The sequence below is a fragment of the Cinclus cinclus genome, chromosome 3 (assembly GCF_963662255.1).
Source record: "Cinclus cinclus chromosome 3, bCinCin1.1, whole genome shotgun sequence".
NCBI lineage: Eukaryota > Metazoa > Chordata > Aves > Passeriformes > Cinclidae > Cinclus > Cinclus cinclus.
The window spans coordinates 58,322,367-58,336,207 of record NC_085048.1 but is presented as its reverse complement, the minus strand read 5'-3'; positions in this window follow the sequence as shown (position 1 = coordinate 58,336,207).

Sequence of the window (13,841 nt, the reverse complement as noted above, 5' to 3'; positions counted from 1 at the left end):
TTCCACCATTCCCTGTCAATTCACTGCTGAGAGCACCCTGAAAATTAAGAGTGTGGGGATTAATCTGCTTGGTCCATTTCATTTTTAACTACCTGGTGCTAAGTAATTGATAAATATTGGAGGTCAAATTGCATGTACATTTTCTATCACACATGCGAGTTTCTCACAAAACAAAGCACGTAAACACAATTTTTCTTGAAAAGCATCTTCACTTAGATGTTGAAAAGAAGCACATGGTTAAATGACCTCTTGAGCTGGGCCAGGCAAGTCAGTGCCTTGCAGTTCTGAGCAATGGCCGAGTCAACTCCATTTGCTGAAGTAGATTTGCAACATACAAAGAAAAGCTTATGTGGCCTGTACATGTTGTGTTTGTTCTTTTCACACTGTACTGGTATAAGCATATACAAAACGGCTTTCCCAGACCTAGAGACAAAGAGATGCCCTTGGACTGCCTAAACTCTACATATTACATAGCCTAAAATTGCTTTTAAATTACTCTCTTTCAGATGGTCAGTAGACACTTATTGTTAAAGTATTGAGGTTTTAGAGACCTGCTGAGAATGGGCTCTATCACCTCTTGGAAAAGGAAAGAAAATTCTTCAATGGGGCTGCTCTAATCCCAGTTATAATTTTTACAAATTTCTTTGTTCAGGAAAACAACTGTATGGGATTTATGCAAGTACTGTGCAGGAAGTCTAACGCCACTCTCTCCAGCTACTGTTTAGACTCAAAATAATGGAAAGCGTGGAAAATGCAAAGTGAAAATTGCAGTGAAACAGGATTAATTTTCTGGCACTGCTAATTACTGTGAAAGTTTTTGCCTAGGTTTATCAGCAGCGTGAAAGCCATAATCGGAGATGGAATTACGCACAAGCTGACAGCTACAGTGGGGAGCCAGCTCAACAGGAGAAATTTGGTTAAGTCTGTGCTCTGCTCAGTGATGCTAGGAGTAAATGCTATTTCTTGGTCTGGATTTGGAAGACCTGCACTAGGGAGCTGTGCATCCCTAGTGTGTGAACGTCAAGAAGTCTTTAACCATCTGCCTCAAGGGACATGTTTTATATACTTTGTGGTTGTTTTAGGAGAAAGTCTATGTGTGTGGATATGTGCACATGCAAATTTTTCCTCTGTCAGTAAAGCAGCTGGTGCAGTAAGTCCAGCAATGAAGATTTTGGAATTCCTGGTAACAATATCTAATTTCAACAGTTTCTGCAGCTTTTCTGGAAATCAAATCTCTCTATTCTGGTGGTGTACATCTCATGAGTTACCAGAATGAGGTAGGGTCACATTTCCTTTCTTACGATGGAAGATATTACACCTGGGTTCGTGAATCATTTTTACATCTAGCTCTGATGATTCAATCAATGCTAGGGTTTCACCTTGTCATGGTTTTAGGTGCAGCTGGAGATGAAACACCATGCAGTTGCTTGCTCAGCCCCCCTCTCTTATGCTTCCCCATCCCTGTGTAATGGGGAGCAGAACTGAAGTAGAACTGGTATGCTGAGAAAAGAACGGTTTTATAGTTTTTTAAAAAAGTAAAATACGGCAAAAAATAATGGTAAATAATAGTAGTAAAAAAGAAAGAAACCCAAACAAGTGATGAACAATGCAATTGCTCACCACCCACTGACCTGCCAGACCCCTCTTCCCAAACTCTTACCAGCCCCCCCACTTCCAGGTAGCTCCCTCTGGTTTATATACCTGGCATGATGTTCTGAGGTGTGGAATATCCCTTTGGTCAGTTTGAGTCACCTGTCCCAGCTATGCTCCCTGCCAATTTGGGTTTTTGTGTATTTCCTCATTGGCAGAGAACAAGACAAGGAAAAATACGCTTGACTTAGGACAAACAAAATTTAGCTAAAAACCAAAGCATCAGTGTGTTATCAATACCATTCTCATTCTGAATCCAAAACACAGCACTGTGACAGCTAACAAAGAAGAAATTACTCTAACTGATACCAGGAATAAACAGGAGTCAATGATGTGCCACTTCTCTTTGTTTGAAAATAATTTGAATTTTGGAGGAAACACTCATATTGATAAAAAAGGCTGGTTTGGGACAGTCAAGGAGAGAGGAAAAGAAAAAACATAGTATTTGATTTAAAACAAAATTTTGGAAATTCAGAATTTAAAATTGCTTCTAATTTGGAAAATATATGGGTGTGTTATGCCTATTGCGTGAGCCTGGAAGCTTACATGTCTATTACAGGTTTAATATGAAAACCTGTATTTTTAAACTTTTCAAGTAGCAAAGGAGCCCATGTAAGCATACTTTTATGGGGGGTACTCCATGTATTGTGGTGGGATTTTGGACTTTGTCCTTTTTTCACTCTTTTGCCTGTTTAGTGGTACAAAAGAAACCAATTGTAACCAAGTGAGGGCCTGAGTTTACTTCATTTGTATGAGACATGTCTTTCTGCTAACAGGAAGTCGAAGTGGTTTTCTTACAGTAGTAGAGCCAAAGTGGAATTTCCTGTTTTGTGTGGGGCATTTCAAAGCAGCAGACATTTTAAGATGTCAGTGAGCATTTCATTGGTGCTTGAAGATTTGTCCCATTTTGGTTTGCTTCAAGCTGCAACACTATTGCATTTTTTAAAAACTGCCTTCATTCTGAACCGAAACAAAATTTGAGGTGGGAAAAGAAAAATAGAACAGAAAAAGCTCAAAAATAAGATCATGCTGAAATTCACATCTCTGCATAGGGTAGTAGGAGCTGAGCTTGCCAAAAGCTAAGCATTTCAGCATTAAAAAAAGATTGTAAGGTGTTGAAAAGAGTACTACATTCCTTGAAATTTTCTATGGGGGAAGTTCCAAGACCAGTCTGCTCTGGAAAAATTAATATTTTTCTAATTTATTTCCTCCTGATAAAAATCCAGAGGGATTGGTTTATAAGATGGCAGCAAGTTAAAGATAAAATATGCATTGATTCATTGATAACTCAACAGCCTTGATATATAATCTGGAAATGGTTGATTTTAGATTACTCAGCCTGTAACACAGAAAATCCATTTATTTGGGAAAGCATTGTAGCTATCAGTGTCTGAAGCTTATGCACCCCATCTGGTCCACATGAGGTCCATTTTGAAGATACAGGTGAATGACCTTTCTATAGGGCAAATAGTTTGTGTCATCAAACCATAGCTTAAGAACCACTCTCTTTGTCCTAGATGCCTTAGGACCTGCCCAAATTATTCTGATTCTTGAAGTTGCTTAGGACAGTTTTATCTTCTCCCAAGTAAAAATAAAAAGAGGACATGAAAACACATCTCCCACTCCCACATGAATAAAAACTAGCTCTAGTCTTGCATAGATTAATGTAAGTCACGTTATTTATAAGTGTTTGGCAAAATAACTCACCTGGTGAAAAGCCATTTGTGCATACAAATAGGTACTCTTGTACTTCCAGCTTCCAGTGCTGAGGACTGGCCCAAAGGAAGAATGGGTGTGTCCATCCCACTGTACTCTGTATAGACAGGAAAGGTCACACACAAAGGAATATTTGCAAGGACTTCTATCAGGCAGTAGCAAGGCCTGCAGCACCATGAAAATACATGGAATCCAAATTCACTATTTTATCTGCTGCATTTTCTTTTTTTTCCCTTCACTGGTTTAAAACTCAGAGCACAAAGTTGGCACTCAGCGCTGCCTTTTTACTGCTTGTTGCCTACACGTGTGAATTGATTTTCATGGAATGATACACACATCTTGCAGAATGAGGGCCTTATGTTTGCACTTGTCAATTAAACACTGAAATGAGAGAATATTTTGCTCAGCCTTTTTTTTTAAATTTTTATTTCCACTGCAGATTTTTCAGTTTACTGCTATAAAATAAAATAAAATAAAATAAAATAAAATAAAATAAATTTTTGTTGGTTCTTTAAACAAGCAATTTCCCTGTGGGACTTATTATTAAGTTGTATAATCTGGAACCAAGAAGAGTCAGTGAATGGTTTGACTGAGGAATGCCCTCTACTAGTTCATAATGTGATATATGAAACTGCTTTTAAATTAGTTAACTCTATTTAATTGTAGGCACCCTTTAGGAAGATTAGTTTCTTCTGACAGGTATGGAATATTACTAGATTTTTTTTAAGGTCACAAAGCAGCCTGTTTCAATTAAAGGAAGATAAGTATTTTTTTCAAAAGGATTTCAGTTTAGCAGGATAGGCCAGCCAGGTAGCATTATGGTGAAGGTGTGTTTCCTAGGAAATGAGTTTGTCTTAAGGGCTCAGCTGAAAAAAGAATGTCCCTGTCTTTATCATCTCTCTTCCCCCAGCCTCCTACATGCTCCCACTGCTTGCCTTGGGCTAATCAGATCATCATTTGGAACTTCTGTCAGCTCAGCCAAGTCAGGCAGCAGGGAACAGACACAGCAAGCTGGATACTCATCTACAGTGATGATAACTAAAATTGCCTTCTGGAGAAGTTCAGTGCCCCTCAGAAGGGATGCAGCTGGATTCTGTAGACAAAAGCAGAAGGAAGAAGAGCTGCATAAGCGGGAGGGAAGAGGAGGAATTTTTCCTTTCAGAAGTAGAGCATTAACTTGGCTCAGGTTCCCACAAAGTTGTACCTTTGCTTCCACCAATAAATGATTTCTCTTTTTTCCCCTCTGCTAGACAGGGAGTCATGAAGACAACCTGAGCAAACAGTTCTCAGGTGATCTCAGCCTGAGCTCTTTCTTTCGGTGCCGAATGCACAGCCAAACATTTGGTTTCTGGGTCTGAAAACAAGACTCAACAAAAAAGTATCTAATTATATCTTTCTCCAGGCTCCTTCTTGGCATGCTTGCTGTGGGAATGGTGACAGGAAAGGCAGGGGGGTACCATATGTCTACCCTTATGCCTCCTGTAACACCTCACCTCACCTTACTGGCTTGGGCTGCCTCTTGCTTGGCTCTTGCTTTTGCTTTACACCCTCTTGTGGTGGTACAAAACATAAGCTGTTTCAACGTTTTATAAAGGTATCATTGAGCTGCTCATTATGATTTGGACATTTGTCTGCTTAAAAAACCTGTCGGGCTTTATTTGGCTTGCTTCCTGTGAGCTTGGGATGGGCATGATCACTGGAAACACAGAGGGCAAAGGCTCCATCCCTGGCATCTGACCCAATTTCATCACTGCTTCTTTGGAATGGTTCAGTCATCACTCTTATTATTCTGTCTTTTTCTTATTGCTGGAAGGAAGTGCCTACTGTCAGTGAGAAAGTTCCTGTATTATCTTCCTGTTCTCAAGAAATAACCTCGTTGTCATTAGGGGATGTTTCAAATTGTCTAACAGAAGCCTTGGTAGTACATGGGGTACAGTGTACAGTGACAAACTGCTCTGCTATTTCGATGGGGAAACCGTGTCTTTCCCCTTTCCATTTCCTGGCAAAGTGCTTTCAGTCTTGAGCAGACAAACAAGCTCTTGTATTGTCGGTGGGAAAACACAGCTTCTGCAAACCGATCTCAGCATGTTCCTGAAGGAGAAAACTGATCCCTCAGCACAGCCTGCTGGCTGCTAGAAGCACAAGCAAGGGAGGAAACCACAGGTTTGTATGTAAGAGGGGAAACAAAAGAGGGTTTGCTGCAGGATCATGATTTTTTTGTTTCATTATCCTCAGTACAAGTTTTGGGTTTTTGCCTTCCCCCATACTACATGTGTACACGTTTGTGATAGTCTCAGACCATGTTTGAGGAAGTTTTGCGGAGACATGACATCGTTTACTGCAGGTGTAAAAATGGAGATGCTGTCTGGGACACAGACCCTCTCCAGACCTGAAAGAGAAGCAGTAAAATGAAACCAAGGTCAGTCTGGAGATAAAGATGCTCTGTGAGGAAGGGCAGGTGAACACCTGAGCAGCAAAGGCTGACACAAAGAAAAAAGAGCTGGTAAATTAGGGGGTGTGAGAAAGGGTTAATTATTGTCTGATGAAAAATGGGTGAGCGTGAGATTAATGGAACACTCCATTTGGCCATACAGTGGATGGGGATGATTTTTAGTGTCTGGTTATTTCATATCCATGTATCTCATCCAGCAATTTATTAAACTGTTTTGCAGAGCACCCTAAAAATTGAGGGTTCAGATGTCAGAGATTGTTTTGTGGAAAATGCACTTAATGAATATGGTGTATTTCTGTCCCCTGTAAAATGTTCTGTGCATGCCCGGTGAAGCCTCAAAGCCACTATGATGGTGTGTCACAAGAAAATAGCTGAAGAGTCAGAGGCATTTCCAATGTCCTCAGCCCTTGCAATGGCAGCCATGTCCTGGCAATTGACAGGCCTGCCTGTGCTCTTGCAGTCCTGTTGCTGAAGTAGAATCTTGGTTTCTAAGGTGCATTTTCCTAAATCTTATTTTTTACAGACAGTAAATTCAGTTCACCTCAGCTAGCACTTAAGTTCATATGTTACAGCAGCTATGAAGATGACTCTGATAGTGGTGTCATCTGCTGTGAAATTTGGAAATTTTGCTCTGCAAATGTCGGGACGAGCTCCACATCAGATTTCATACTGTTGTAAAACACACATATCAACTTCCCAGACAGATGTGATATTTCATCACGAGCATAATTTGTTTTCTGTGAAACAATTTATTCTGTTCATCTTGCTGCTGATGACATGAGGCAATTCAGGTGGCCGTGTTGTTTCTGAAATGTGTTTTCTAACACAAGAAAAATAATGATTTATAGTGCTGGTACTATTTGGAAGAAACAGATCAGAGCCTCAGAACTGAGGCAGCAAACAAAGCTCAGAACTTTGGAGACAGTGACACAAATGGCATCTTCCAAAGAAGATGTGGGAATTTCACTAAATAAAGAGTGAAAGGAAGACTATCCCGTAAGGAATCAGAGAAATGATGAAGGCAGAGTTTGCGTGACAGCACTGTTTTCAGAGAAAATCAGTGAATACAGTTCAGATGCAGGAAGGAATGGAGTGGTTTAAGAGCACAGCTGCTCTGGAGGACTGTAGGGTGACCTGGTTGGGCGACAGCCCAGGCACATCAGCTGACATCTGGAGCTAGCATAGTGACACATGGCAAGAGGATCCCGTGGAGAGAAAAAACAGGATGCAAAACTGCCTTAGTTCTCAAGTTCCATTTGTTTCATAGACACCACCTAGCAAGATGAGCAGAGCATCCAGACATGTTAAACCATATCTTGGTGTCAGTGCAGCACAGGAAGGTGACACGAGGGAAACCACAGTAGGTTCAGTTCCAAAAGACATGTTTGTACATAAGAGGCAGCTGCAATAAGTCAGCACCCTGGGCCTGAACTTTCAAGTGTGGCCTTAACCATGATGTCACTTTTGGCAATGCTCACAATTCAGTTTCTCCAGCCCTCAGTCTTCCAGTGATTTTGTTGCTTTGGAAGATATGAAATCCAGCTGTGTGGTTTTGGACCTTCCCTGATATACTCTCTACCTCCTGGATAGGAAACAGTGATAAATTCTTTTTACAGCTCTAGGGAAGCTACAGAGACACTGCACAACTGCTGAGAAGAACATAGGTATCTCTGGGATTTTATGCCACCTGCACCCTCCCAGAGTTTCACAGTAAAATGACTTTGGATGAGGATCTTTGCAACAATTTTGTACTCCTACTTTGTCTGTCAAAATTTAGCGTAAAGATCAGAAAAATAACTATACATAATCCTATTCAGTTCTTCATGTAGTATCCAATTCATTTCATTGAATGAAATTCAACTTTGGCATTAGCTGAAGAAAGAGATACAGTTTTTTCTTTGATTCAGTGAAAGTTTTGGAATAATTTGTAGCTGCAATATCAGGCTAAATTCCAAAGTATTACATTAGTGAGGAATATAAAAGTAGTACAGATCAAGATGAAAGAGAGAGGTTTATTCTGTATTGCTCCAATTAATCCTTTCTAATCCAGCAGCCTTTTCTGGAGTACACATGAATTTGCACATACCCACAGATTCACAGATGGAGGTGCTGATACTGATTGCAGCAAAACACCTTGAACTTGAAGAATGCCTGCACACTATTGAACACACACAATACCTTTTTCCTTCATAATACTTTTTATACAACATTTTATTTCACTCTTCTTTTCATCATAAACTTTAAAAAATAGTACTTCTAACACTCTCATTGGTATCTCTGCTAAAAGCCCAGCAGCAGCCATCAATTACATTATTAGAAACTATGCACTTAAAAGGAAGAATCACTACAAAAGAATAGGACAAGAAAGAGGATTGTTGTTGTGTTGAAAAAGAGGCAGCAGTAGTTCCACTGGACTTACACCAGACAGAAGGTAAAACAGCAGCTACAAAGCAGAGGCAGTAATGTTAAAGGGAAAGGGGTGGAGGAGTGGGAAGGGGGAACCTTAGTATGACATCCTGTGGAGGTAAGCATCTATGTGACATTTAAATTTTGCTCTAAGTTTTACTTCATTACAGGAGTACAGGTAATACTGATTTCACTGAATTTTCCTGCACAATAAATTTACTTATGCTGTTTGCCTTCTTATTCCTATGCACATCTAGACTGTATTTTGTTATTGATGATTATTAGTTTAGCGCCTGGAAGAGATTTGCTGAAGTTTTGCCATTGTTACCCAAAATCTACTGCAACTAATGATCTGTATTATTACTTTTAAATCAAAACACAGTGAAATTTCTTTAGATGGTGTTTTACTCATCCCTCAGAGGCAAATTCACCAATCCAGAGATCTGAAACCCAAACCCAAGTGCTACAACCTTCTGATCAGACTTTCTGCACAAGCATTCTGCTAGTCTTTTACCAAGTCCAAGTGATCCCAACACATTATGTTTTGCTTTAAGAAAAGTTTGGAGGGAAGGTACTCTTGGTTCAATAAGTTGAAATCCCATTATACCTTCATGATGCTTCTGCCTCTAGTACATATGTATACAGGAGAGCCAGCTGAATATGCCATTGCTTCACTTCCTACTGATTGCAATTCCTTTTCTGACTGTTTAAAGACCCCCCTGCTATTAAAGGGACTAAAATTTCCAGATAGTGAAGGGTCTGGGGCACAGGTCTTAGGAGCAGTGCCTGAGGGAGCTTGTGGGTGCTTAGCCTGGAGAAAAGGAGGCTCATGGCAGACCTTATTGCTCTCTCTAACTTCCTGACAGGAGGCTGTAGCCAGGTTGGTCTCCACTCACAGGTAACAAAGGGTGGGATGAGAGGAAACAGCTTCAAGTTGTGCCAGGAGAGGTTTAAAGTGGATATTAGGAATACTTGTTCCGTGCACAGGCTTGTCAAGCATTGGAAAAGGCTGCCCAGGAAGTGGTTGAGTTCTGATCTCTGGAAGTATTTAAAAGATGTGTATATTTCCCTTGGAGACATGGTTTAGTGGTGGGTTTGGGAGTGCTGGGTTAATGGTTGGACTTGATGGTCTTAGACCTCTTTTCCCAGCTAAGTGATAATATGATTCTGTGATTCTATGATTCTGTGATTCTACTTCAGCTCAAGCAATAGGCAGAAGTACCAGTATTGTGCACAGTTACATGTGCAATTCCACTGCTACTTCTACTCTCACACAGTTAACACGGGGTTTCTCTGCCACACCTAGTGCATGGTTTTCTTGGGAGAGAAGAAAAGCTTTCTTACAACTATTCGATATTCAGCTTCCAAATTACAGAAATTATGATGGCAGTATAAAATGCAACATAAATTCTCTATCAAACACTTTTAAAAAAAATAATCTTCTGTTGCTCTGTAATGAACTGCATTAAGCCAGAGAACATCAGCACAGAGGGAGGTTATAGTTATTAGCAACACCAATGGGAGGCCTCCCATTCAGAGTTCATCTGGTGATGAGATTCATCTTCTCCATTACCAAGAATTAATGTAAATTCATGAAATTTTGATCCATCATAAGTGGATACTATGATATGGTCTAATCCTCTCTTGAAAATAAAAGTCTCATAAATGTTGTATAGTAACTTTTGTGTTAGTCAGTGTTATGATGCTACCATTCTCTGCTTTTATCTAATTGCATTATGATACATGGAAGCAGCCTTGATTTGTAAATCTTTCAGAGCAAGATGTTTTGTCTGCCTTCATCATCAGACCCCTTATCACATTTGCATCTACCAGGTAGTATTTATCCCTCTGACTCAATGTACAGGACTCTTGAGAATAATGAGTTCTTCTGATCCTGCCTACTGATGGCATTACAAGGGAAAAATAAAATAGATATTTGCAGAAAGAGACTGTGACAGTAAATTGATGTGCAGAAACAATGTGATGCATCCTTTACATGTGAACAGTGTATGCCTGAAGGCTGCTGGTTCTCTGTTCTTTTGTCTTCTCTTCTCTGGAACATCAGATACAAGAAAATATCCCAGTGAAGGAATACAAAAAAATAAAAGTAATTAAATGTGAACAGCCTGTATCATCTCTGCACTATTGAGTAAACCAAGCAAACTTTTAATATAAGAGGTTTGAATATGTACATTGGCAGAATTGGTAAGAAGTGAGAGAGAATTCAGATGAACCTGAACTAAACTGCATCTTATTCACAAATATATTGATTCTTTGAAAAATTAAAAAAAAAAAAAACAAAAACAACCAACAAAAAAAACACTGGTTGTTGGAAATCTGGTGGGAAGGAGGGGTTGAGGGGTGGGGGGTTGGGGGATTGGGTGGGAAAGGAGAAGGATATGATCCTGTGTCAGGCAAAGAGTTCAGCCAAAAAATACATGAAAGTCCAAGCACTTTTGCCTTCACTTTAACAAAATGTAGTACATGGAATCACTAATCAAGAGAAAATTTTATAAAGATCAGGAGAAACAGCAGCTGGTCAAATTAGGAGCTGGATACCAGTAGAAAGTAAAGTGCTGATCTTATCACCTGGTTTGGAAATTTCAGTACTGGCAATTCCCAGATGATATATTTTCCAGGCAGTTAACAGTCCTGACACAAAATCATCACTTTGATCCTACACATTGAAGAAAATGTTTGATGCAAAGCAAAAACTGAAAGAATTTCTTTCAGTTTGTTTGTACAAAAAGTCTTTCAAGAGAAGACAATCTTAAAAACATAGTTCTGAAAAAAATCGACTAATGCAGAAGTAGGTTGCTCTAAAAAAATTATTGAATAGTTCTTGGAAAATCAGAGCTAAACTGTTTTTTTTGTAAATTTGGCAAAATGCTGAGCTTATATAGAAAACTGCTTTGATCAAAAAGAATCCAAGACACCAAAACCTGTGAAAAAGAAGTATCAAGGACAAGGACATCACACAGAGGACTGCGTCTGCAGGCAACCAGTGCTGGAACAGGGACCCACTGGAGGCCACCAAAGTAGTACTTTTAACACTACAGTTGGCACATAGTTATTTACAGAGTTTTTCCTGATTAGCTGAGTCCTTATGGTTAATTAGCAGGAATTAGTTGAGACTGCTTTGCCCATGACACAATCTGAGTGCCCTATGTTTTCATAATTTGGAGATATGGAAGGCATGATGTAGATTTCTAAGGTTTCTTCCCATTATTCAAAATGAGAGTCAGATGCCTGCAGCACAGGTAAGTGTACCCATGCTGCCTTGACTTTATTAACAATAAAGCCAGAAAGACAGGGAGTTCAGCTGTTGAGCTCTCCCTTCCCTTTGTTAGTGGAGTGAACCTGCACAAGTCAGCTCAAAGTCAACTCAGCTCCATATTTCTTCTGCCAAAGTGTCTGCAATTACACTCGGCTACATTCCAGCTTCAAGACAGACAAACTTACACAGAGACTTGGGTTCATGGAGTCTATCTCTGCAGTGGAAAATGTCAACTCCAGGATGGAGCGCCTCTTGTCAAGGGAACATTTAAGTAGAAAATCTCTTCAATTTTCCCCTTCCATTATATAGAGACTCCTTCAAGTAAAGAGGGAATTGGCTGATGTAATTGCCAAGACATTATCCTTCATATTTGAAAAGTCATGGCAGTCAGGTGTAGTGCCAGGTGACTGAAAAAGGGAAACATTGCATCTGTCTTTAAAATGGGTAGAAAGGAGGTTCCTGGGAACCAACATATCAGCCTGGGCTCTGTGTCTGGGAACATCATGAAACTCCTAGAAGTTATGTCAAGGCACATGAGGGACAGGGAGGTGATTTGGGACAGTCTGTATGGCTTCAACAAGGGCAAATCCTGCCTGACCAACCTTGTGGCCTTCTACAATGGAGTGACTGCATCAGTGGATTAGAGAAGGGCCGTGGGTGTCATCTGTCTGGACACAGGTATGATTTTGACATGGTCTCCCACAATATCTTTCTCTTGAAATTGGGCACATATGGGTTTGATGGGTGATCTCCTCAATAGATGAGAAAGTGCTGGGACAGCCACACCCAAGGAGTAGTGGTCTAAGGCTCAATGTCCAGATGGACATCAGTAACAAATGGTCTCCCTCAGGGGTCTGTTTGGGATCAGTGCTTTTTAATGTTTTCACAACAAACATGTACAATGGGGTTGAGTGCAAATCCACAAGAAGCAGAGACATTTTTATTAAAGGTTTACAATGCAGGTACAGAAGTTGTGTAATAATATGCTACTTACTGGAAAGCACTACCAGTGAACATTCAGGCCTTATAGAAAAAAATGGTATTTTCCTTACTTTTTGCAAGTGATCTGCTAATAAAATTTTCTTCCTCATAGCCTTAAAACATCAAGGCTACAACATTATTACTGCGAAACATATTTACAGACAGGTTTCTCACTTGTTGGATTGCAGAAACAGAAAATGTCCTTAAAAATATTTGGCTGTCTACTGGCAAGTCACAGTAATTTGCCTGTGTGCGTCATGCAAAGAAGAAATAATGGCTTCAATTAATTATGTAAATTTTGTGAAAACTGAACTTTTAACTACTCACGAAATTATGATCTTTACTTAAACATACTTTTGGTCTATCAGTTAAGACTTTCCAAATACTCCTTCAATATTTTAAGGTTTTTTTATTGTTTTACATGAGCATGTCAGATTACTCTGAATCCATCAGGTGGTAATGATATCATAGCATGTTAGTCTATTTAAATCTAGTATATTCTATGTTGGTTTTTTAATTTAAATAATACTGCTGTGTGGTGCAAATCAATGTATCAACTTCCTCCAAGTGGCTATCTTACGTTGTTTAAAAATTAGATGCAAAACCCCTTAGAATGGTGATGACTCTGGTTTAAACTTTAACGATGACTATGAGGTGATACAGCTAAACTAACACAAAATTAAACATAAATCCATATGACCACACAGAAGAATTTTCAACAGAAAGAGAAGAAAATTAAGGCACTTTTGTTATATCTAGCTTCATATTCTGCTGTTATATAAGCTACATATTTAGCTGCAACACAGTGATGAAACTCAAATAATCCTTTAATTTACAACTTGCAAAGATTTGGTCTTCAATCTTTATTATGCAGTCTATGGCAGAAACAAACAATTTCACATTATAAGCATATTGTTACACATTTAACAATGAAAATAAGAAAGATATTTGGCTGTAGAAAGAAAAAGACAAAAAAAAAAACAAACTTGTTCCATATAATTATATTTCAGAATACACTTAAATTCATCAAAGTACATTTTTCCCCAGTTAGGTACTGATGATTTATTTACAAAACAAGTAACAATGCCTAGAAAATACCATTGCACCACAAATTATCTACATGGATATTTCTAATTTTCATACTAGAAAACAGCTAAGAAGGCATTTGCTACAGCACAATATTTCTTCTAAAATCTTAATATGTTTTAGCAGCTAATACAAAATGCAGATGCATTTATGTTGATTAGAAAAGCAAACACAATGTGGGTTTGGTTAAGAAAAAATAGATATCTAGCAAATTATTTTTTAAAATTTCTGTTTTTAAAAAGGTCTAATTCACTAGCTGCTCCAAGTACTTCA